At 48.4% G+C, this 24649-nt stretch overlaps 1 long non-coding RNA gene across 1 annotated transcript; it reads right to left on the reverse strand.

The window, feature by feature from the left end:
* Positions 1-3376: 3376 nt before the first annotated feature.
* Positions 3377-22046, reverse strand: LOC142828082 (uncharacterized). The gene is made up of 3 exons (XR_012903049.1): positions 7154-22046; positions 5673-5731; positions 3377-5181 (listed from the first exon to the last, which is right to left on the reverse strand). It is a non-coding gene; the product is annotated as an uncharacterized LOC142828082 (long non-coding RNA).
* Positions 22047-24649: the final 2603 nt, after the last annotated feature.

A 24649-nucleotide genomic window follows, 5' to 3' on the forward strand; every position in this document is an offset into this window, starting at 1 on the left:
TTTCTGTTGACCTGCAGCATCTGCCCTTGTGACAATGAAGACCCCTTTGCACAGTGATACTGGCTCGCGATGAACAATTTGCACGTCTCACGGCAGGCTGTAAGGTTTGCTCCTGTCCTAACCCTTTCCCGAGAAGCAGACATCTCGCTGCTTGAACACTGGACTCCCATTGCCTGGGCGCAGCTCCCCAAACGCTCAGCTAGACCAGCTCAGGTGAGCTGCAGGAGCTGATTTCCAAACGGGAACTTTACACGCACATGGGGAGTCCGCCTCTGTTCTCCCAGTGCAGTATACTTCCCTCCAGCTCTCTGTATACAGTCTCTTCATCCCTTCCTTTGAGCCATCTTACAGGGTCACGGCTGTTCTTAATCACTGGAAGAAAGACTCTTTCCAGGACTTTGCAAGAAATTCTGCCTAAATCTCTTGCTGATGCCAGAGCTTGTTTTCTTATGCAATGATGAGCCCCTCAATTATCTGGCCAAGGTTTGCGAGCATTCCTGCTTGTATTATTCACCTGTGCTTTACGATCCACGATAGAACAACTTGATCCGAAAATTATGTCCTATTAACTAAGCAGAGCAGATCCTAGTCAAGTGCATTAATACCAATTGGAGCTGTTCCGAAACTTCATTTAAAAAAAATAATAAGTCTTTTTCAGGAAGTGGAAATTTCTATCACAAACATTCTGTTTCCTTTTAAATTGATCTGGGTTTTATCAAAAAGCTGTTTTCAGTATGAGTGGTTTATGACTTACCAAAACCAAAACCAAAAACTGTTTGGAGGTGAACAACTTTAAAGATTGTTTCAACAAAAGTTGAAAGAGGGTTTGGTTTTCTCCCTATTGTTTCTGGGACTGGAGGATGAGTACATCTCGTTCCTCCTCCCGCCCCCTTTCCCCCCGCTCTAATGCTGTGCATATTTGCCAAAGCTGAACCTCTGGCTCATATTTACTTTCTAACCCTCTCCAATCTGAAAGTTCATTAAACTAAATTAAGTGTGGCATTCCTTGCAGACATTTGTTTTTATTAACAGAGGATACATGCACTCTTTCCGGATATCCTCAGCCTTGGCGAAGAGGTTTACAGCGCCATGAACACTGCTGTCATGATTTTCACAAAAACAATTGATAGAAATAGTTGTAAGGCATTCCAGGAAAATAGAAAAACAAAACATGACAGACCTTTCTTGACAGGACACTATGTGCCAACTAAAAGTTTCTCATTAGACCGGCTTAAGCAAACAGCGTTTTTGCAAGCATGGTCTGTTTATATATTTTAGCTCATTGCTACATTCCCAAATACCCTAAGCTTCGGCATCAAAATGGGAACAGATGCTAGGACCTACCCTCCACAAAAGCTGAAATTTTATCTATATGTAATGTTTGGTTTTATCCAAAGTCAAAAGGGCAAAGAATTTAGCATGTGATGCATGAACCTGAGTAGTGTTTGAGTCCTGCTGTTGACTCAACGGGCTTTGAATCAGGCCCTAATTGCATAATGGTCGCTGGTTTTGTTTTATTTTGTTTTTTTCAAATTAAAGGTCATTGTCTCAGGAACTGCTTATCAGGAGCGAAGCTCTAGTTAGATCCTGTTATTAGCACAAACTGTTGTCCTCTCAATCTTTTTTTTTTTTTTTCACCCGGTAGTTTCTTGCTACCGTTTCCCAAATTATTTTGAAGGACTCAGAGCAGATTATGCTGGACTAAAGGGGTAGGGATAGCTCCGAGGTTTGAGCATTGCTAAAACTGGGGTTGTGAGTTTAATCCTTAAGGGGGCCATTTAGGGATGTGGACAAGTCTGTCAGGGATGGTATGTGGTCCTGCCATGAGGGCAGAGGACTTGACTTAATGACCTCTCAAGGTCCCCTCCAGCTCTATGAGATAGGTATATCTCCATAATTTACTATCCAAGGTTGGCACAGTGCCTCAATTACATGCATTCCAGCATCATATGTTTGATTCCCTTCTTTATCTGACACACTGGTCTGATTTCTGTGGTCTAAAGAAGGGGTGAAATAGCCAGCTACCCATTCCAACCATGCCCACATGTAAGTTAATGGTTTTGGTGACTGCAAAGAGGTAAAGTTCCCACAAAAACACACTTCCAGGGTTAGGTGTCTGAGAGAATTCATGAAACAGGTATAGATGCCTCTCATGGACAAAAAGGCATTGCAGTTCTCAGTCCGCGGTTTGTTATGCTGTTTGCTTCTTTCAGCGTCTAACTGAGATCTGAAAGGTGTTTGCCTTTCAAGAGCTACCAGACACAGAAAGGTGATCAGAAGGCAAAGAGAAACAGAATTTACAGACAGGAAGGACTAAAAGGGCAGTACCAGATGTGATGGAGAAACAGAAAAGGAAGCATCAAGGGAGAAAAGAATGAAAAAGAAAAGATCTAATGTATTTTAGACCCTTCACCCCACCCCCTGGGACATGTTTCTGATACCATTACTCAAGATGAATGGTATCTGAGTGCATGACAGATCTGTGGTGATAAACGGAGTTGGTAGATCTACCTCATTTGTCAGCCTATCTGTTGGAAAGTGGATACAAGTTTATGAAGTGTTAATTAACCAAAACAATATATCTGGAGGAAAGGTGCAAAAAGGAGACAGGGACTGGCTTGGTGTAAATCAGAGGTTCTTTGTCGAGAGGCGTCCCTGGGGGTGCTCCACATCAGGTGTTGAGCGCCCCAGCACTTCTCAACAGATTTTTCTGAGCAATGTATTGGGGGCCGTGCATGTGCAGTGCACACGAGCCTCCCTCAGTACTATCGCGCATGTGTCCCCACCCTTCAGTTTCTTTCTACCATCCCCCGGCTTCAGACAGAACTCTCCTGCTCTCGCAAAGATTTCTCCTCACAAACTTATTTCTTCAAATACTTGTTTAGAGTTAGTTTATTTCCATAGTTTCTGTTAGTAGTTAGCTAATTTACTTGTTTAGAGTTTAAAAAAAACCAACCCAACCGCCTGCAGTCTTGAACTGCGATCTCCAGCCACCTGGTTTTGAAAGCTGTGGGCTCTGCAAGAATGTGATGCCTGTCACCAACGGCGCTAAGACAAAAACGTGCAAAGACAGAGAGCTGCAACTTAAAATGTCCTGCTCTGACAAGGACAAACACCACACCTCTGACCCGGGCTGGGGTCTGAGCAATACACCTATGAGGCAAACCTAAGCCATCAAAAAACAGGACTATGTAGCACTTTAAAGACTAACAAGATGGTTTATTAGGTGATGAGCTTTCGTGGGCCAGACCCACTTCCTCAGATCAAATAGTGGAAAAAAATTTCCTCTATTTGATCTGAGGAAGTGGGTCTGGCCCACGAAAGCTCATCACCTAATAAACCATCTTGTTAGTCTTTAAAGTGCTACATAGTCCTGTATTTTGTTTTAGCTACACTAGACTAACACGGCTACATTTCTATCACTATTTTCTAAGCCATCAAAGGCAGGGATGAGCGCCCTGAATCAGCAACCCAGAAAACAGCAGGCTGAGGGGAGAAAGACACACTGCTCAGGCAATAACGCTTGAGCTTGTTTGACCTCGCAGGCACTCTGGGTGAGCACAAAAAGGGCAATAAAAATGCAAAAAAATTTGCCCTTACCGAGGCAACAGGTGTGCCCGTGCCCGCCTTACACTCTGCGCTGACACATCAGTGCTTGCCCTACCACCAGCCATAGGAGATCTTCCCGCTCCCATCACAGCAACGAGGAATCCCCTCATATACCCACCACTGGATGCCCCCTTCTCCCGTTACCAGGGGCAACACCTCAGAGGAGCGCTGCCTCAGCAGCTCGGCCAACTTGTTTACTAGTCAGCAGAGGTATCCACGCTGCATACTCCCCTCACTAGCCACAAGGACCACAAAGACCTGGCAATCTCCCACTTTACATTCGCCTCGCTTGACTGATAACATACATCCTCTATCTCCATTCTCCGATTACTCTGACTTTCCCTCCCCCCTCTCTGAGGACCAGGAGGAATGTTTACCTGCTTTTTCACCTCAGCCATATATGGAGGGCTCTCCGTGGTCTACTTATCAGCAACAGCCAGATTTTCTTAGAGCACAAATGGCTCCTTATTTTTGGATGCCACCACCTATGCTTGGCCCCCCACAGTGGCAAATGTTCCATCAACCACCTCAACAATATAAAAAGAGACCATGTAAGATGAAGCATATGGCGAAACCCTGCTCGCCCTTAACCCTGTCACCCCACACATCTATGAGGGGAACTGACAGTGAAAGCCATTGCTCTCCGATGTCGGCTTCTACATCCACATTACATTCAAACGCAGCCTCAGCCATAGAGCAGGCATTGTTACCATCTGCTACTCAGACCACCGATGATCTCTCCTCTTTCCAAGATGTATTTAAGAGTCGCTATTGATTTGAATATATGCCGGCTTGTAATCTACTCACCATGGGCAAGTAGATTACATGATTTGTCGAGCCCCGAATATATCTATGGAAGAAGTTCCAGTTTCTCAACATGAACTCACTAACATCCTCCAGCCCAGTATAGCAACAAAGATGGCACTTCCTATTAATCCAGCCATCTTGGAGCCCACTAAAACCCCATAGCAAACACCTGCATCCATCCCACCAACATGCAGGAAAGCCAATCAAAAATACTATGTTCCCCCCAACGGTTCTCAATTCCTCTTTTCTCACCCTCCACCCAACTCCCTCTTAGTAGACACTGCACAGAAGAGAAACAAACAACAAAATCGTTCTACCCCATCTGAAAAGGACAATAAACGTCTAGACACGCTCAGAAAGAAGGTTTAAGCCTCTGTCACTCTTCAGATGAGAGTGGCGAACTATGCTGCTTTATTAAGTAAATATGACTTCAATAATCATACACATTTCAATACTTTTATTGAAGATATCCCTGCCAGCAAAAAGGCACAGTTTCAGGCTCTTGTTTCAGAAGGCCAGATAATATTGTGAATAGCCCTGCAAGCTGCACTTGAATCAGCAGACACAGCTACAAGGACTATGGCAACAGCAGTCACTATGAGACGAGCCTCATGGTTCAACTCTTCTGCTTTTCGCCGCCAAGTACAACCATCATAGAAGACCTTCCGTTCAATGGAGAAAAGCTATTTTCTGCAAAGACCAATGAACTGCTCCAATCAATGAAAGATTCCAGAGCTATATTGTGGTAACTCGGTATCCAAACCCCTATGACGAGACAGAGACAGTACAGGTACCAACCATATAAGAAACCTAGGTACCCACAATTCACTTACCAGTACCAGAGACAAGACCATGCCCCGTACCAACAGCAGCAGGCAACACAGACGGCACCCTCAGACTAATAACCCCAACCGCTCATCCCAACCAAGCAAGCAAATTTGAATCAACAGTCAAAAGATGTAAAAATACACCCCATGCGCCAGAGCTTGAGATTGGTTCCAAACCTTTCCTATTTCGTTTATTACCTTTCCTTTCAAATTGGGTATCTATTACCACTGATAAGTGGGTAACTCAAACCATCTACGTAGGTTATACCATCCCTTTTCTCTCCCCCCACTCTCCCCACCCGCCCACCCCGTCCCTCTTGAGGGACCCCTCTCACGAAATCATTTTGCAACAAGAAATTGACCATCTTCTTGAATTAGGAGCCATAGAACTAGTACCCCAAGAGTTCCACGGAACTGGTTTCTACTCACATTATTTTCTTGTAGAGAAGAAGACAGGTGTTTGGAGGCCGATTCTTGATCTTCGGTTACTAAATAAATACATAAGGAAACAGAAATTCAAAATGGTCACCCTAAATACTATTATCCCAGTTCTGGAGTCTGGTGACTGGTTTTCTTCTCTTGACCTGCAGGATGCATATTTTCATGTATCCATTCGCCCCTCTCATAGATGTTTTCTTCGTTTCTCTTTAGGTCTCCAACACTACCCATACACGGTACTGCCCTTTGGTCTCTGCACTGCACCAAGGGTATTCACGAAGATGCTAGCGGCTGTCGCTGCTCACCTCAGAAAACAAGGAATCACGATTTACCTATACTTAGACAACTGCCTTATCAAAGCGAGGACCAGTCAAGAATGTTATCAAGATACCATTACTATGATAACCTGCCTTCACTCATTAGGTTTCCTAATAAATTACGGCAAATCAACACTCACGCCAACCCAAACAATCCAATTCATCGGAGCTCAGCTCAATTCGATCACAGCCAGAGCCTCTTTACCGACAGACAGATTCACTTGCATCAGTCAACTCGCAAAATCGCTTCAAGAGATGCCAGTAGTAAGGGTTTACGACTGCCTTCAACTATTAGGTCACATGGCATCATGCAATCCTGTGGTCCCAAATGCACGTCTCTTTATGAGATGCCTCCAAGGTTGGCTCCAACACAAGTACAAGCCACACATCCATCATATGAACAAAATGCTCACACGACCACACCCTGTGAAAGCATTCCTACACTGGTGGACAAAATAATGCAATCTGTGCATAGGCATCCCCTTTCAAGCCCTGGACCCCTCTGTAGTTGTCACCACAGATGCATCCTTTATGGGCCAGACTGCCCATATAGAAAGCCGCACAGCACATGGCCTATGGTCTCCAGCAGACCACATGCTCCATATCAGTGCCCTCGAACTCAGGGCAGTTCGCCTGGCATGCCAAAAACAGTTACCCAATGTCACGGGAATACACGTAAAAATATACACAGACAACACCGCATGCATGTTCTATATAAACAAGCAGGGTGGTGCCCGATCACACACTCTATGCCTGGAAGCGATAGCACTTTGGAATTGGTGTCTAGCCAGAGACATTCACATATCTGCTTGCCACCTTCCTGAGGTCCTCAATTCAATGGCAGATGCCCTCAGCAGAGCCCTGCCACAAGAACACGAATGGGAACTCAACTATGTACTCCTCACCGACATCTTCAACCAATGGGGTTTCCCAGATATAGATTAATTTGCCACCTCAGTCAACAAAAAGTGCCCAGGTTATTGCTCCAGGGCGGGCACAGGGAAAGAGTCCTCCAGGGATGCTCTTATTATAACCTGGAATGCACTCCTACATTACGCTTTTCCACCATTTCCTCTCCTCAACAGAGTCCTCATAAAGATTCTGAACGACAAAGCAAAAGTTATCCTCACTGCACTCTGTATCATATATCCTCACCCACAGTTTCGCACACTCCATCTCAAGGTGTGGTACTTCGATGGTTCACAGGCATAGAACTGCAGTGCTCTCAACAAGTCCACGATGTCCTCTTTCAAAGCAGAGCACCTGCAACAAGAAAAACATACATGAGCAAATGGGCTCGATTTGTTCACTGGGCAACCTCTCGTAACATAGGACCACAAGACGTTCCACTTGCTGATATACTGGAATACCTGCTACACCTCAAACACTCACATCTCTCCCTCCGCTCAATCAGGATCCACTAAGCAGCCATTGCAACCTTCCATGTAACAGTGGAAGACACTACAGTCTTCACACACCCAGTAACCACGCTGAAACAAAAAACAGGACTATGTAGCACTTTAAAGACTAACAAGATGGTTTATTAGGTGATGAGCTTTCGTGGGCTAGACCCACTTCCTCAGATCAAATAGTGGAAGAAAATTGGCACGACCATATATACCAAAGTGATACAATCAAAAAAATGATCACATATGAAATCCAAATGTCGCCACCCTCTCCACTAGCTCTGGCTGAGTCCCAAACACCATCTGGGAGGTGAGACTTGGTCTCATGTGTATATGCACCCCCCCCAATCTCCTGCCACCTCCTTTTCTTTCACTTCCCCCATATCACCCATTCAGTGAATGGGCACAGGTAGAGATGGGCCAGTCAGCTTGGCTGTGTTAGGGCTAGATTGTGAGTTGGATTCCATGCAGTGGCGCCTTTTCAGATTTTGGTCGGGGGGAGGGGGGGGGCTTTAACCATGATTCCAGGGGCTACTATGCACCTGAAAAGCTTAGTTTTCTGGCAGATAATTTAGAAGTTAGCAAGTGCGAACCCTGTAACTCATAGAATCATAGAACACTAGAACAGGAAGGGACCTCGCGAGATCATCGAGTCCGGTCCCCTGCCCTCATGGCAGGACCAAGCACAGTCTAGATCATCTCTGACAGGTGTCTGTCCAACCTGCTCTTAAATATCTCCAGTGATGGAGATTCCACAACCTCCCTAGGCAACTTATTCCAGTGTTTGACCATCCTGACAGGCAGGACATATATAAAAAGAATGACATAGATAATAGACCCACGCTGCTCTAATAACAACATGTCCCGGCATCTTGTGGCATGTCGCTTCAGGGCAAGGCAATATTCAAGGACTGTGAATGGCAGCTGCTTGAAAACGGGTAACCAAGAAATCCTATTTTTTCCAGCAAACAGATAAAGAGCCTGTGGAACTCATTGCCACAAGGGATCAAATCTTAGCAACATTCAGAAAAGGATTGGACCTTTATATAGATAAGATGCAACTCCTGGGTGATACAAGAAAGGAATAGGAAAATCAAATAAGGTGCCTTTGTGTGGATTTTGGTGCCTAATTTAGGAACGTCAGAATTGCCGGGCCAGGGTCCATCTACTCATTCTCCTTTCTCTGACAGTGGCCAGCACCAGTGGCTGCAGAGAAAGGTGCAGCAAATACTGCCATGGACAACTGTGGAATAACCTGTCCACGGGGAACATTCTTCCTGGATCAAAAGCCACTGCAGCGCTGCTGTAGCTTGTTAGAAAGCTGCTGGGATTTCATCCCAGTGGGGGAGGCATTGCAGCGGTGGGAAGCTGATCAGCTCCTTGCAACCGGATCTGGGTCCTGCTCAGGAACTGCGGAGCAATGGGTGTTGAACTATGAATGTGCGCCTTTCAGCCCAGCCCCCGAAGTGAGGCAGGTGCTTCATGTCTGCAGAGATGCAGCTCCCAGCCGGCCCAACCTTCTCAGGACTAGATCCTGCCCACGCACCCCCAGGCATGGGGCCAATTACTGGCCGTACTGAGCATTACTAATGAGAACACTGAGCATCTGCAGGTCCAGCCTTACGTTTACATGGGGGTAGAAACTGGAATGTCCAAACTGGATCTGAGCCAAGCCCCACGTAGGTCAGCACCCTCCACTCCGACCGCGGGCCGCACTGGCTGCTTCAGAGCACAGGGTAAGAAATCCTGCAGCCAGCCGGGAGGGGGTCACCTGCCTCGGGGGCTGTTTCCTCCTGATCCCCAGCACTTAGCTTGCCTTGTGCCCTGGAGAAGGAGGGTTTGTGTCCCTCTGATGCCCTAGGAGGGTTAGGCCACAGAGGGGCTGGGTGAAGTTGGACAAGTGTCACAGGAGCGGGACTGAAGGCCACTCCTGGCATGGCACATCTTGGTTCTCATGCTGCCCCATTCTCCAGTCCCCCAAACCCTGCCCCGAAGCTCCGGTCCCCCCAAGTTCTCATGCTCCACCCCATTCCACCCCTTCTCCCAAGCTCCTGTCCCTGTTCCGCCTCTTCCCCCCCTTTCTCTCCCCTAACCTCACCCCATCCTCACTCCTCCCCTCCCTCCTGGAGCTTCCGGAATGCCGCGAATCAGCTGTTTGCCGCAATGCAGAAGCACGGGGAGGGGTTGGTAAGTAGGGCGAGAGGTGCTGGAAGAAAGGGCAGAGTGGGACAGAGCTTGGCTGCCCGGGGCTTGACGCCCACTCATTTTCTCCCATGATGCTCCAGCCTTGGAATACCCATGGAATCGGCGCCTATGCACATAGGTACTTTGCGCTTTTACCTTCTCCCTTAAGTCAGGGCTGAAGACCCCGCTTACGTTCTGTGGCACTCTGCCAGAAGCACCATCTTTACTCCTCAGTCTCTAGCCAGCAACTGATCTGGTCTGTCCAGCGGCTCCTTTTTATAGAAGCCTCCTGGGCTCTCATTGGCTCTTCCCTGCTGCCTCTCTAGGCAGGCTGGAGGACCCTCCTCTACTGCTGCCTTTTAGGAGGTGGGCGTGGCAAGACCATGAGGCTACACCCTGTCGCAAGGACCATTCAAGGTAGACTGGTCCTGTAACACCTCTGCAGTCATAGGATCAAAAGAGAGGATTAGTGGGTGACAGACTGTTGTACTAAATCATAAATCCAGTGTCTTCGTTCAGTCCAGGATTTTTAGTGCCCAGCAGAGTAAGGAATTTGAGCTCCCAGTTCATGTTCGGAAAGTGTTTAGAGTTTCTTTGATGTTTCGGAAATTCCTGACCAGACTCCCCGAAAGCGACAACTCCTATCGAAGGTAACACAAACGACAAAATCATGGGTTTACTGTCCATGGATGGGGAGTGACTGTAGATCGGGGTGGGCAACAGAGCCTCCGTAGGCCAGATCCAGCCCGCCAAGCAGATTGATCCAACCCACAGCCACCCTCCCGCTCCCGCGCCCCCAGGCCAATCGAGACCTGGGGACAAGGCAGCCCATGAAGTCTCCCCCCGCCCTGCAAGGAGTGCATGGAACCTAGCAGGAACTGCCAGCTGTTCAGAACAGGTGGTGGTTCCCTTTAGGTGTTAGAGGGTGGGGTGGGAGCAAAGACTTCACACACTCCCCCTTTCCCCAGGCTAATCAGGGTCTGTGGGCAGGGGAACATGGAAGTGTCTGGCCCTACCCCTTCCGGGGCAGCCCGGGGCCGCTTCAAAAATTTGTGGCATGGTCCCCCTTCTAAAATTATTGCCCACCCCTGCCGTAGATGCATGCCAGTGGTACGGCGGGTTGTGGAGCCGTCCTGCCACTACAAGGGAAGATGGATCAGGGAGGCTTTGGGAGAAAGGAATGTACCCTCGGGTCAGAGAACTTCACTCACAGGTGGCAACTGTCTTCGGAATAAGAGCACCAGCAGATGCATTAGCCAGCACTCACCTAGCGTTCAAAGACCGCACATTTCACCACACCTCGCTGTGCTATCAGCAGCATTAACAGGGCATTGGCTGGGTGCAGCACGTTGAGAAACATCCATCGATTCATATTTCATCCCTGCATTCTTACAAGGGGAGGGTTTTAAGGCAAAAATAGAATTTGCTGCAGTGCCCTGCGCTCAGTGAGAAAGCTCTTGCCAAATACCAAAGTACGGTTGCTGTGCGGGGTTGGAAAAATCAAATTAAGCCAAGCCATTGGCTTTCCCCCCAAGCATTCCAAAATGTGCCTTGTAAATCATCAGTGTAAACCTCCCTTCATTGCTGGAATACCCATGGCGAATTCCACGCCTTTGCTCTTTCTCCCCTGATGCCTCTTCCCCCAGAAGTAACCCCGGGAGACCCATTCCCCAAGAAACGCTTCTTACCGTATTTTTGGGAAAGTCAGTGGCCTTTACATCAGGCCCTACATGTGCTAGATGACAGAATCAGGCCTTGCATTTGTTGTCAGCTGCCACCAAGCAAATCTAAGAGGAGTTTACCGCCAGGTGGGTAAAATATTCAGAATCCTCAATTTATAGTACGGGCTGAAAAAGGGGATGGATTTGTCATGAAAATGTGTCTTTTTTTTCTGTAAAAAATGTGAGAGTTGATATTTTTTGCCCATGTCAAGAGATGCTCTAAAAATGAAACAAAGTTTCCTTTTTAAAAAATGCTTCATTTGTGGTGGAAAATGTGAAAATTTGGGAATGTTTTGACTCATGGTAATTACAATGCCACAATCTAGTTTTCCCCATGTAGAAAACACACCCAGTCCTGGTGACACTCTGTCCCCCTCTAGTGGTGACCGGACCATAAATAGAAGTTGATGAGCCCGTGAAAGCCTTAGCTAATAAAGCTGGGCCTTAAGGCCATTACACACGTGTTTAATTTCAAGCTGAGTCTATGGCCACAGGAGTCCGTATTTCCTAGCACAGTGGTTCTCAAACTTCTTGGCCCACAGCCCACCCTGCTCAATGAAGACCTTTCTGTGGACCACCAGCCAACCACCCATGATGACAAAATGGGTGCAGGAGGGGTTGGGGTCTGACCAGGAGTTAGGGGGCAGGAGTGAGCTACGGGTGGGGGGCATGGGAGGGAGGGTGCAGGAGCGAGCTAAGGGTGGAGGCCTGGGAGGGAGGGTGCAGGAGTGGGATGGGGATGGGAGGGTCTTGGCAGAAGGGGGTCTATGAGGGAGATGGGAGTGCAGGGTCTGGGCATGGGGCAGATGGGAGGGCACTTACCTGGCTCTGTGCCTCCTGCTGCTCCCATTGGCTGTGATTCCGGCCAATGGGAGCAGCAAGGAAAGCCTCCAGGCAAGAGGTTTCCTGCACTGCTGTTTCTCAAGGCAAGGGCAGGGGAAGGAGCAACATGCAGAGCTGATTCCTTCCCCCGCAAGCTGGATCCAGCCCGTGTGGCTTTCCCCTCCCTCCCATAGCGGGTAGATGAGGGGGGAGGAGTGGTGCACAGGGCACCGGTGCAGGCTCCGTGCTGCAGGGGGAAGGTAAACCCCGAGCCTGCGTCCACCTGCAAGAAGGTCGCAGAGAACAAGTGGTTCACGGCCCACACCTTGAGAACCACTGGCCTAGCACAACCACTCGTTTCAATAAGACTCCAGAAGTACCCATGGGGGGGAGGGACGGATAGCTCAGTGGTTTGAGCATTGGCCACTTATGAGCTCAATCCTTGAGGCGGCCATTTTGGGATCTGAGGAAAATCTGTCCAGGATAATACTTGGTCCTGCAGTGAGGGCAGGGGACTGGACTTGATGACCTTCCAATTCTATAAGATAGGTATAGCTCCATATTATATTTATTAGCTCATGCACACACCCACACAGAGGGCTCCTGGTGCATACAGGGCTCATGGTGCAAACCCCAAGGGAGCACGAGTTAATAGAACCTCAGTCTTCTGGATGAAATCCTGACCCTGCTGAAGTCAATGGGAGTTTTGCCATGGATTTCAGTGAGTTCAGGTTTCCATCCACTTTCCAGAGCCGTGCGGAGGAATACGTTGGCACACGATCAAGGAGCAGAACATGCCAGAACCACGCTGGTCTGAGCTCAGTCAGAAACGGAGCAGACTAAACAGCGTGTGCCAAATGAAGAAGGACAGCGCCAGTGGAGAAGTACGTGTTGTCAAGACTTTATGGACGTAGCGCACATAAACGGGCTATTATTATGGTCAGGAATTTAACTGAGGGCAGGAGGGTGGTATTGTGGTTAGGGTACTAGCGCTCTGAGGGGGTGGGTTTGCTTCCTGCCACTATCACAGACTCCCTGTGTCACCTACAAGGGCTGTTTGTCTGGATTTATGCTGGATAGCCCCTCCTGTTTTTTTCAAGGTTTGTCCCGTCCAATATGACTATAAAATGAGATGTGTTTTTTTTCTGGTATCCTGCCACATGCGACTGAGGACATCATTTTGAAGAGTGTGCCACTCCACGCCGGCGGGGGTGACCCTGTACATATCGTTCCTGGGGTCATGCCAGTGATGCACCCTTCCAAATGGCATCTTCCGTGAAGCAGGATCTCCTATGCACTATGCAGGTGAAGTCACACCAACAGGGGTGGGGAGTGAGGTCGTACAGGAAGGAGAGGCCCATGCTATTCCCAGAGTACCAGCACGTCCAGTATTGTGGGGATACACTCCGTGGCCACCTTAATGCTACTCTAGGCAAGCCACTTAAGGCACAATTTTTCAATGCTTTAGGGGCTTTGGGACAGATTGTAAAAGGTATTTAAGTGCCTGAGGATGCAGTGAGATGCTTTTGGAGATCTCGGTAGGCACCTAATGCCCAAAAGTTCTCCGTGTGATTTTGTCTACTTCCGTTATACCTCAAAATGGAACTGAAACAAGAATGAATTCTAGGCTAATATTCTGCTTGGTAACTATAAGTCACCTGTATTTTACAGTTCTTTCCTCTAAAGACTTAATTTAATTCACTTTTTCTAATGGAGAGATATGCCTATCTCATAGAACTGGAAGGGACCTTGAGAGGTCATTGAGTCCAGTCTCCCGCCCTCACGGCAGGACCAAGGACCATCCCTGACAGATTTGACCCAGGTCCCTAAATTACCCCCTCAGGAATTGAACTCACAATCCTGGGTTTAACAGGCCAACTCAACCCCCCCCTGCAACTGCATTTTGCTCTTTCAGAGTCACATAGTTAAACAAAAAGTAACTCACTTAACACAAGCAAACTAGAATGAATTAAATGGATTAGGCTGACAATTGAGCTGACTGCTATTCTACATTTTGTAGAACTTTCTCTATTCACAGTGCACTATGCTCTTCCTGTTTCTCTAACACGGTCATATTACATTCATAGAAAGGGAAATGAAGACAAGTGAAATTAGTGAGTAATGACTCAGAAAATCAGCAAGCAGAAAAAGTCAGCAGCAACGTTCCCTTTAATTTTTTCCACCAATGTGTGAAATAAATTTGTTATGTGCACCAATACATGGCTGGATGTGCACCACCAATAGCCACATGTTGCTGGCTGTGGGTGCTCTGCTAATCAGAAAGATCCCTTATTCCTCTTAAAAAAGGGAATAAGGGATCTTTTGGAAAAGGCTTTATTTTCCGAAAGATCCCCGTCTAGACTGGTGCTTTTTTCCGGCAAAGCTCCGAGCTGGAAAAAAGCGGCAGCCATGTTTATGCAAATGAAGCGGGGGGGATTTAAAACCCTGCTTCATTTGCAGTTGCGATGTGTCTAGTTTGCATCCCTTTTACGGAAAAGGGATGCAGTCTAGACACAGCCCACATATAAAGGCTACATTAGAGGGGCATAAGGGAGAGAGACCTGAAGAACTTTCCACAGATATGATTGTTGTTTGTCACCGTGAGGCCACCAGACCCATAGGACATGGAGCATCAGCAGCCATTTGAGGACAAAGGACAAGGCAAGGCAGAGCTCCAGAGACGTGAATTGGATCAGTGAGGCCAGCTGCTTTGTTTCGTTGTGTCCACGTTCCCCATAATCCTTGCTGACTCCCTCCCTTTGTCTAGAAAGTAAGTGCTCTGGAAAAGAGAGGGGCCAGATGTGACCTCTAGGGGCCACCGTTGTACAAATAATACCTACAATTCGACCAATAGGAAGGGGCGTGTTTAATGTTACACTCAACCCTACGGAATTAGCGAGTGTTTCACAATAATCCGTCCCAAAGTGAGGAGCATTCAGTCCAGCTCCCTTTGACTTCGGGGTGGCGGGGGGGCAGAGTTTTACCCTATATGTATTAGATGACAGGTGCTTGGAATGCATTATCTTAACCCATACCCGTTGTGGTAAGGATATCTCACTAGTGAACCTTCAGTGCCAGCCGTGTATTCCATCTGAAATCACATCAGACAGCTCACGACGGCAAGGAGGGGTGGGCTCGGAGCTCCGTAGTTGCGGCTGCCAAAAAGATGACACTACGAGCAAAGCTTCAGGCTTGCCGATGAAACTCCGGTGTGATTGTATTGTAGGGAAGGCAGGACGTATTTTCATTAGCCAGCCGTCTGACTATGCCACGCCTCCGCCATCGAGTGCGTAGCAGATAATACCAATACAGGGCAGGGAACGGTTTCCAGAGATCGAGACAACACCAGCGACCAGGCACTTGCCGAGCCGGAGGCGTTGCAAGACACGCACATTTTCTTCTCCCTGTTCTCGGAGGGGCGAATGGAATCACTGGTTGACAGTAACACAAGGTGGACAGGACTGGCAGGGGGATGCAGGGACTTGCTTGCTCTTCTGGGGGTGGGGAGGCTCTGTGCAGCAGGACATCATCACATTTGGCTGTGGGGCAGGGTGACCCACAAGAAGGACCAAATGACATGAGCCGCCCAGATGCTTGGCTCCCTCCTCTCTGTCAGAGGGGCACCAGGAGGGAATAGCCTCTGCAGAAGGCTCTCCAGATGCTCCATGTCCCAGGGCAAGGATTCCTCCTTCTTGTGTCCGCCTGTGGATCTCAGCATTCAGCTGGGCTCTGGGAGGTGGATTGCTCCTCCAAGAAACTCTTCCAATACAGCAGGAGGTGTAATCTGGTGAAACGTGTTTCGCCCAGTTGTGCTCCACCAAACCCGAGCGCAGTACAGACTTTGGCAGGCCTTGGCATGCAATAGACACCCACAGAAACAACCTGTGATGGGGGCAAATCTGACTCCCTTCACTCAGGCTCCATAGCACTGAAAGCATCTGTGCAGCCAGGGGCATGAATGGGACTGGAATAAGCTCCATATAGCAAGTAGCATTGTCTCACCAGTCGAGGCCACGAGAGGATTTGGGAGGTGAGCCGGGGATAAACTGCAGTTCTCTGTCCTGGGCAATGGAGCGTCTGAAAATCCCTCCTTAAAATTCTCCTCTGCTGGGATGCCTACAAACCACTTGACAGCAGTCAGATAGCTGATATGCTAAGACTGGTCTCAAGTCGACTAGTATTGTCGGTTTTCTTGTGCCCCCTTTGCCTGTATTCACCTATTGGCTTTCATCCTCTGCTAGAGATTGTAAGCTTTTGGGAGCAAGGACTGTGTTTGTACAGTGCCTGGCACCATACAATTCTTGACTGTGATGGGGGCTCTTAGGTACTAAGGCAAAACATTATTAATTTATTATTAACTTCTAAAGCTGATGATCCAACCAAAGTCACGGGCACTAAAATTCAGAACAAAGGATATCATGTGAGAGCAAGAATATGCACGAGGCTGCTGGAAGTGTCTCCATCTCTAGAGGATTTTAAGTCCCGGCTTGACAAAGCCCTGGCTGGGATGATTGAGTTGGGGTTGGTCCTGCTTTGGGCAGGGGGCTGGACTCGATGACTCCTGAGGTCTCTTCTAGTCCTAGGAATCTATATTAAGGTTCATGGGCTGAGAATGGCCATAGTATTCATGAGCCCTGCTGGTGGCATTTTCCAAATGTTGAGTGTCCAATGAACATTCTGATTGGAAATTGAGTTTCTGACTCGATGATATTGTCTCACGAGAGTTGAAGGCCATTGGTGAGCTCCTGCTGCACATTTCCAATGAAGGTCTATAAAATCTTTGCACTAGAACAGAGTCTATTTTCCATACAGTGGCTACTTTCCACACATCTCCAGGATCCACGCTGTTGTAACCACATTGGTCCCAAGACAGGGCTGTGCCCCGAAACTTCTTATCAACCACGGAGGTTTTAGCTGTCACCATTATCCTATTCCTACCATGGCTTAACAACCTCAGAATTACTCCTGTGTGCTACAGTGCAGCATGTAGTGGTCAGGAGACCGAGTCACTAGAAACATCATCCCCTGGCAACTTGAGAGCGCGTGTTCTGACCTTGAGAAGAAACCTATGCGGCTCAAAAGCTTGTCTCTCCCACCAATAGAAGTGGAGCCAGTTAAAAGATAACACCTCATCCACCTCATCTCACAGATCCAGGAGTTTTGGGGACTAATTTTTTCTACGCCTTAGTTATCATTAGAGTTGGTTGGAACCAGAGGCGCCAATTTCTGCTCTAGCTCTGGGATGCTTGACCTCCCACATTGTTCCGGGTCCTGCTTCGACTCCACCTCTTCCCCCAAGCCTCCGCCTCCACCCCAACTCTTTCTGCCCTCTCCTCTGAATGCGCCACATCCTCACTCCTCCTCTTCTCTCCCGGAACCTCTGACCACCTTGTTTGGTGGTGGTGGGAGGGAGGGGACCACCAGCAGGTGAGAGGCACTGAGGGGAGGGGGCAGGAAGGGAGTGACTGGCTGCTGGTGGGTGCTAATCATCTGCTAATTTTTATCCGGAGATGCTCCAGCACCAGAGCACCCCTGGATTTGGCATGTATGGTTGGGAATTTTCCATTGACAGGTTGGATTAGATTACGCAGGTTTTTTAGTTTGTTTTTCAGAAAATGCAGCTTCTGGAAAAGTCAGCATTTGGGGAAAATGTGGATTTTGCCAAAAATATTTTGTTTTTCTGATAATTTTCTCTCTTCAGCTGAGCTATAATCTGACCAGGGAAACTCACCCTGGGAGGATAACGAAGGCCTCAGAAATGTAACCTATATCTCTCATAAGGTACCACCGTCATATAGGAGCACACAGAGTAAAGCTGAGGCATGCTGAAACAAAAGTTTTCCTGCCCATTCCACACATTTTTAAAAAGCACTGGTTTTGAATTCAGGAATGTCTTAATGTTTTGTTTCAATCCAAAATGTTTCACATATTTTTAAGCTTTACTTAACCACAATTTTTTTTGACTTTTCATCTCAATCTGTAATGGAAATTCCAATTTTCAAAGTTACTAAGGGTGCGTCTACACAGCACCCTAAACTCAAAATAAGATACACACTTTGTGCTACGCAAATTGTGTATCTTGTTTCGATTCTATTTAGAAATAGCTTATTTTGAAATTTGGCATGCCTACACAGCGCCAAATTTCGAAATAATGCACTATTTCGAGACACCTCTTAACCCTCGTTGAACGAGGGTTACAAGGATGCCAAAACAGCACGCCCGTTACTTTAAAAAAAATCAAAATAACAGACAGCTTGTTAAGACACGGGGTAGCTATTTTGGGATACTTCCTGTGTCTTAAAATAGCCGCACAGTGTAGACGTACCTTAAGTGCCTGAATGAGCCAGGCTCAGGTAAAGAAAACAGTGAAAAGCGATCAATTTAAAACTCCTCTTCAATGGCCTCAGATAGCTCTTCTGGGCCTGCAGATATGATAACCTTAAAGCCTAGATCTCAGGGTTAGAAGCAGGCATCATTGGCTAGCCGTGACTATCTCCTATCCCATGTCAATCCCAAGTCCAAACAGGCTTTGAGAGATTCGTTCTTAAACCTGTCAATAGTCCAGCACCACTATTGCTTATCTGAGGCCTCAGCACAAGCAAATGTAGGCCTGAGGAAATTTCACACAGAGGGATCGGAAAGGGGCGTTTTTGCGGCAGGTTGACTTTGTTTCAAGAGTGCCCAAGTGAACTGTTGTGGCTGTGGCAGAGCTCCGGCCTCGCTTGGGGCCTGCATTGCTAGGCGGAAAGTGTTTGCCTCAGAGGCTCGCTGGGCACCTCTACACCAGCCTCTTGACCATTACTAGAGGCCAGGAGCACAGCCTCCAGCGCGTTCTTCATCATAGGCCACTCACACGGGTTTGGCATGAACCCCTCTTGAGGCCCAAACTCCCCCTTCAGAGGTGCAGGGAGAGCTGAGGGGAACCCGGGCCTGCCCTCTGCTCCGTGTCCAGCCTAAGGACCCTAACAGCAGTGGATAGTGATTCCTCAACCATCAGAGCTGCAGCTTTTCTCTGGACCACTTCCCTAAACAGCCCCTCCCAGCATCTTTCTCCTGGAACCTGATTACATCCTTCTGCTCTTCCCCAGCACCTCCTCACACCCAGTCCTTGGCCTGCCGGCCCTCCCTGAAGGGAAGCCTTATAAATTAGCCCCAACAGGCCCTTAATGGGCCGCAGCTGTTCGGATAGGCCTGCGGCTTCTGGCAAGCCCTTAATTGGGTCCTGGATTTTCCTGAGTGAGCTGCACCAGCTGCTCCTGCCCTAGTTACTCAGGGAAGAGAAAACTGTTCACCCAGGGTATGTCTATACTACAGAGTTTTGTTGGAAACACGGCTGGTTTTCTGACAAAACTTGAGGAGCATCCACACTGCAATTGTGTTCTTCTGCAAGAAAATCGAAAGAACAGAGGGGTTTTTAGTCTGGTATTTGTAATCCTCGTTCTACAAGAAAGAAGCCTTTTTGCGAAAGAGCTCTTTCGGAAAAAGGCGTGTGTGGACGGGAAGAAGCAGTTCTTACAGAAGAAGAGGAAAGAGGAAAAAGCACAGGTGCCCTGGTGGCCATTCCGTCCATGATTTTTGTGGCACTCTGTCATGGCTTACATACGAGAGAGCGTCCATTCAGTGTGGACGCTCTCTTTCGAAAAATCAGATCGCTTTTTCGATGCACTTTTGCAGTGTGGACGCTCTCTTTCTGAAGTTTTTTCGGAAGATCTCTTCCGAAAAAAGTTTCTTCCAAAAGAAGTCTGTAGTCTAGATGTAGGCCTAGAGGCCAGCATTTCTATCTTCCATCAGACTGTGGTAGCCCGCTGGTCTGGGTCTGTCACATTATTCATGTGTGTTACAGTAACACTTACAGGCCCGGACTAAGATCAGGGCATTGCAAGAACACATAGTAAAAGAGTCCCTTGCCTGGAGCGCTTTCAGTCTAAATGAACGTGACAGAAAACAGGTGGGAGAAAAGAAGGATTATCATTCCCATTTTACAGATGGAAAACTGAGGCCCAGAAAGTCTGTGACCAAGCCGAGAATGGCATCTAGACCTCCAGGGTCTCAACCCAGTCTTTCAACTACAAAACCTTTGCAAAATGCCATGCATTCAGCCTGGTATGAAAGCGCGTGATACATTATTAACACGGTACACAGAGCTCTTGAACTCTTGCCGGCTGAAGATGTTTCTAATGACTCACTATACTAACGAAGATTGCAGGAGACAGGATTCAATCTTTTTATTTCAAGCCAAACTCCGTGATAAGAATAAGTAACTGCTAAAACCTAAGTAACTGCTACCGAGTTTTGGAGCACACCGCTTTCCTCCTTTACAGTAAGGAGCATTTAATCATTTCCTGTTCAGCGTGTTCACTTTGGGCTATTCAATGTAATCTGCATTCCATTACACTGCTTTATTGCACACCTTCCGGTGTATTGCTGCAACAGGAACTAGGTCTAACCCTGCACCCCCCACCTCCAGAACAGAATGTATTCCTTGGCCAGAGCTTCTTTTAGGAATGTTCATATCCGTGTGGCTAATGGAGACTTCACTTTCACCACATTAAAATGTTCAGGATCCTCCCTCAAGACGCAACGGGGAAGTTGCGCTGATGAAATGCAAGAGGCTGCATTCACGGCGTCAGTACCTCCTCACAGGCTCCGCTCATATCAATCAGCATAAAACTGAAGCTGTGCCCAGTTACACTCGCTGAAGATTTGGCCCTAGGGATTTTAGTGCTTTTTGTACAGCAGCCAGCTTTAAAGGGAGGGACGAAGTGGGTCAGGTGACCTCTTTTATTGCAGCAACGTCTTGACAAGCTTTGGAGCCACAGAGAGCTCTTCTCTGTGTAGCTTGAAAACTTCTCTTTCCCCAAAGGAAGTTAGTCCAATAAAAGAAATCACCTCGCCCAACTTCTCTCTCTAGCATCCCGGGACTAACCTGGCTACAACACCGCTGCAAACCAGGCGAGAACTGGAGACATCTTCCAGGAGAGGCGAGGGATGGCTGAAGGACATATGTCAGCAGCAAGGAGGCCATTAAAACAAGCGCTGGAAACAGGATTGCTAACTTTGAAAGGTCAATAATTGGGAGTCGGACTCCAAAAACTCATGGGTGCATGTAACAGGTCGGCACTCACCTCACACGAGTGCCCCTGTTTGGGTTCCTGCAGTGCCGTCAATCTTCAGCCTTTCAGCTACTCAGTCCTCCGGCCAGGTCACACAGCCTTGTGTGAAATCCCTGTCCCCTTCCAGGATACACCTAACAGGAACCCATCCCGGTCCCCCTTGCTGGCATCTCCAAGTCTGTCTCTGCTTCGCCTCAGTCTCTTTTCCCACTCAGTGAGAGTGGCATCTCCAGGGCTTCCCCTCCTGAAGGCAACTTCCTCAGCAAGCTTCACAGTCTGCTCACCTTCAGCTCTGCCCCACACTGACTGCTGCTGGGCTTTGCAGCCCCTTTTGTAGACCTCGCTGGCTTCTGATTGGCCTGTTCCTCCAGAGCCTCTCTGGTCTCTTGGAGGACTTATCTATGGCCCTTTTGGCCTTACGCCTACACCCATTACAGAGTGCCACAAAAATCGTGTGTGTGTGTGACCCCCATTACAGTAATTCCTCATTTAACACGGTAGAGACGTTTCAGAAAATGATCGTGCTTAGTGAAAACGCGTTATGCGGGATCCATTTTCCCATTGAAAATAATGGAAAAGGTGGGGGTTGCATTTCAAGCGCACATGTGCTCACAGCTCCAACCTGCACTTGTTAGCAGCTGGGACCAGGACATAAGATTGGGGGAGAAAGGGGACTAGGTTATAGCAAGGAGGGGAGGTGTTTGGCTCTGGAGAAGGGAAGGGAAGGACAGGGGAGGGGGCTTGCAGCTGGCGGCTGGGTTTCCCCAGCTGGCCGGTCACTGGCAGCTGCGCGGGGCTTCCTCGGCCTCCTTACAAAGCGGCAGAGGTTTGCCGCTCGGCGCGCAGTTCCCCGGTGACCCCCTCTGACCAGATGCCTTGCGTCCGGCCAGAAGGGGTCACCGGGGAACGGCGCTGCGAGCGGCAAACCTCTGCCGCTTTGCAGGGAGGCAGGGGAAGGGTTACGCAGCTAGCAGCCACAGGCCGGCCCTAGGGGGAATCATGTTATTGCGGGGACGGGGTCGTGTTGTTTGAAAAATGTTCCCTAAAAAAAAAAAAAAAATCGGGCTATCGCGAAAACGTGTTAAGGTAGGAATTACTGGACAGAGTGCCACAAAAAACAGGAGTGTGCGTGTGTGTGTGTGTGTGTGTTTTACAAAAGATGACACTTGCAGGTACCCAGGCTGTGTTTTCATTGTTGACCTCCCTCTGTTCACCCTACTGTGTGTGTGATGAAGTTGGAGGAGGCTACAGGCTGCTCAGTCCGCCCCTACTGCTCAGTCCGATGCTCCCGCTCATGGATAGCACTTATGTTCCTGAGATGGGGAGTTCATGTCGATGGAGCTGCTGCCACAGGCGTGTAAAAACATGGCCCTTCCCTGCGTGGCCCTTTGTGATTAGGGATGGCGCTGCTGGTGACCCCCGCTTTCGTTTCCACAAATGGGGCACCAGACTGTTCCCTGCCAAGGATGTGGGTCAAAGGAAGCCAAAACTAAATGGAATCAAACCAAGTATGTCTCCTTTAATGCAGCCTCATGGAAGGAGCCGTTGTAATTCACACAAAGCCCCCTTGAACTCTGGTTTGGGGGTCTCCTCAACTCACAGACCTCAAAATCTCTACCTAAGCAGGCCACTATTCTGGACAGCAAGGGAGAGCTCTGACCACCCCTTGCAAACTGGATAGCCTCTCTGCTCTGCTTCCTGTTCCTGTTGAAACAGGACAGCCATAAGGCGGAGCAGGTAGCCTTCTTGATTAGCCCCGGCTGTCTTGGTTGTGAGCACCCGGCTGTCCCTTAAAGGGGTAACACACTCCTTCACGATCTAGCACTCTGACCTTCCTCAGGAACAAGAAACGTGACGCAGGGCTGAAAAGCAGGTGTCCCCAGGTGCTGGACACACGTCCTTTGTGTAATAACATTTATAGAATGCTTCGGATGCAGTTTAATTAACAAGGGGCCGGGATAGCGAACCTGCTCTGTCAGGCTTCCATCGTGGCTTTTTTATAAAAAGAAGGGTGCTGCTCTCTTGGCGCTATTGCATGTCCCAAATTGACAGGTTAATCCAAAGGTTTTCAAACTTAGCGGCTTGCAAGGGAAAGCCACTAGCTGGCCGTGAGGCGCTTTGTTTACCTGAGCGCCCGCAGGCCCGGCCGCTTACTGCTCCCAGTGGCTGAAGTTCACCGTTCCTGGCCAATGGGAGCTGCAGGAAGTGGTGGCCCAGCCCACACTGCTTCCCGCAGCTCCCATTGGCCGTGAGATATCTTTCTGTACACGTTTTTAGGAGATAGGTAGCGCTGGGCACCCCCTTGTGGCCAAGGATGTCTCTGCAGTGGCCTACCTTGAGTAGCTCCTATAGCACTCCACTGAGCCTTTGTTGTGGTTTGCAGCACCTCTGTCTGGGGCTGGTTTGATATTCTCTACAAGGGGAGCCTTGATCACAAAATAATCCAACATAAAGTCCAAAATTATAAGATCTCCCTGAAGCCACCAATTCCCAGCCCCCTTTGCCCAGACCTTCCCCCACTGGCCGTTTATCCACCTGTCCCCCAAGTCCCTCCATCCCCCATCTCCCTCCCTCCCAACCATCTACACCCCTGAGGTTCCTATTGCTTTTTATACCATATCATCTGATTCCCCTCAAGTGAGTCTCCCCTTTTAATCCCGGCTGCCTTAGCCCCAGACTCTCCGGCACAAGCCACCGTGTTACATGAGATACATACATATATTCCAAATAAAACAGGCTGTGGAGACACCCGTATGGATGAGGCTGTAAGCAGTGCACACTTACTTCACAGCAGAAACTTGAAGCAATTATTTCCCTGATGTGAGCTATCTAGTTCCTTGCTCTTTCCTGGGGAAGGGTGGGACTCTCATCCCTACAGTCCTCCAGGCCAAAAATGAAAACTCAAACACACAGACATGATCAAAATATCTTCAAAGGAGCCCTCTGATTGACACCACAGCTGCTACAGAGGAGGCTTGGCCCGAAAACAAGAATTCTGTTCTGCGAAAAAAATCAGTTTCAATGTCCTACACTGGGACGAGCCCCTTTCTAACTTCACCATGAAAAAAATAAGAGGGAGACACCAACCTCAGAGCAGCCAGTCTCTCGGTGATTGGGAGACTCACCCGAGAGGTGGAAGAGCCAAGTTCAAGTTTCTGTTTTGAATCCAACAGCGCAAGGAGTTGAAGCCAGTTTCCTCACCTCTCTTGTTCTCCCTCCAGAAAGTCCATTTGGGATCTGACAAATCTCCCCAGGGAAAGCGAGGCAAAAACTTTCTGTTTCCAGGAAGAGACGTTTTTGGATGGAAATGTGAGCCACTGACAATCCTCTGTCTGCTCGAAGTACATTCCCAATGACTGGATAGACAAGAACAGAACAAAGGAAACTAAAAGGAAAGGAAAATGC

The sequence above is a fragment of the Pelodiscus sinensis genome, chromosome 3, assembly GCF_049634645.1.
Source record: "Pelodiscus sinensis isolate JC-2024 chromosome 3, ASM4963464v1, whole genome shotgun sequence".
Classification (NCBI taxonomy): Eukaryota; Metazoa; Chordata; order Testudines; family Trionychidae; genus Pelodiscus; species Pelodiscus sinensis.